Genomic DNA, 1,409 nt, shown 5'->3' with positions numbered 1-1,409 from the left:
GATGAAAAATCTATTATATCTTTAATAGTTTTATTAGAAGCTATATTAATATGATTTTTTACTTGCATGATGAAAAATTATTATTTAAAATTTATATTTATTATATATAATTAATTTTTATTTTATAGTTACAGTTTTTTCCATCATGCATTATGTTGCTTTTAAGTTAAAATATAAAGACTAAAAAAGTATTTATCCATAAAATTATTCTCTAAAATGACATAATTAAATTTATTGTTCTGACAATTTTTTTACTTTTCTTACAATCATACAGTTTTTCCAAAGAGTATTTTAGAAATATTTCATTATTGCTAATGCATTATGTTGGTTTTCTCGTATTCTTGAGATAATTTGTGATATTATAAAAACAAAACACTGTGAGAGTGAGCGAAAATAAAAACCCTTGAGAAAAGGGTTATAACATACCTTAAAATTATTGATCTGTTGCTAACTTGCTATCATATCTATTCAATTTCCTAAAAGCCATTCACATGTTTTACCAGAGAAATTGATGGGTTGATTAAATTTAATTTATGTTTGGTGGAACAGTATACATTTTTTGTTTTTGTTTTTGGTACAATCTTGACCTGTTGACCATATGTTTCAAATTATGGCACCCATCTATAATTAAGGGTGTGTTTGGTATTGAAATTGAGCAGCTGTAACTTAAAAAATACAGCACTAAAGTATTTTGTAACCACTAACTGTTGTAACTTTGAAGCTATAGTAATATGATTTTTCACTTGCATGATGAAAAATCTATTATATCTTTAATAGTTTTATTAGAAGCTATATTCATATGATTTTTTACTTGCAGGATGAAAAATTATTACTTAAAATTTATATTTATTATATATAATTAATTTTTATTTTATAGTTACAGTTTTTTTCATCATGCATTATGTTGCTTTTAAGTTAAAATATAAAGACTAAAAAAGTATTTACCCATAAAATTATTCTCTAAAATGACATAATTAAATTTATTTTTCTTACAATTTTTTTACTTTTCTTGCAATCATACAATTTTTCCAAAGAGTATTTTAGAAATATTTCATTATTGCTAATGCATTATGTTGGTTTTCTCGTATTCTTGAGATAATTTGTGATATTATAAAAACAAAACACTGTGAGAGTGAGCGAAAATAAAAACCCTTGAGAAAAGTGTTATAACATACCTTACAATTATTGATCTGGTGCTAACTTGCTATCATATCTATTCAATTTCCTAGAAGACATTCACATGTTTTACCAGAGAAATTGATGGGTTGATTAAATTTAATTTATGTTTGGTGGAACAGTATACATTTTTTGTTTTGTTTTTATTTTGGTGCAATCTTGACTTGTGACATATGTTCAAATTATGCACCATCTATATTAAGGGTGTGTTTCGTATTGAAATTGAGCAGCTG

Source organism: Citrus clementina, unplaced genomic scaffold, assembly GCF_000493195.1.
Source record: "Citrus clementina cultivar Clemenules unplaced genomic scaffold, Citrus_clementina_v1.0 scaffold_6, whole genome shotgun sequence".
NCBI lineage: Eukaryota > Viridiplantae > Streptophyta > Magnoliopsida > Sapindales > Rutaceae > Citrus > Citrus x clementina.
The sequence above is the reverse complement of the archived record's forward strand: the minus strand, read 5'-3'. Positions refer to the sequence as shown.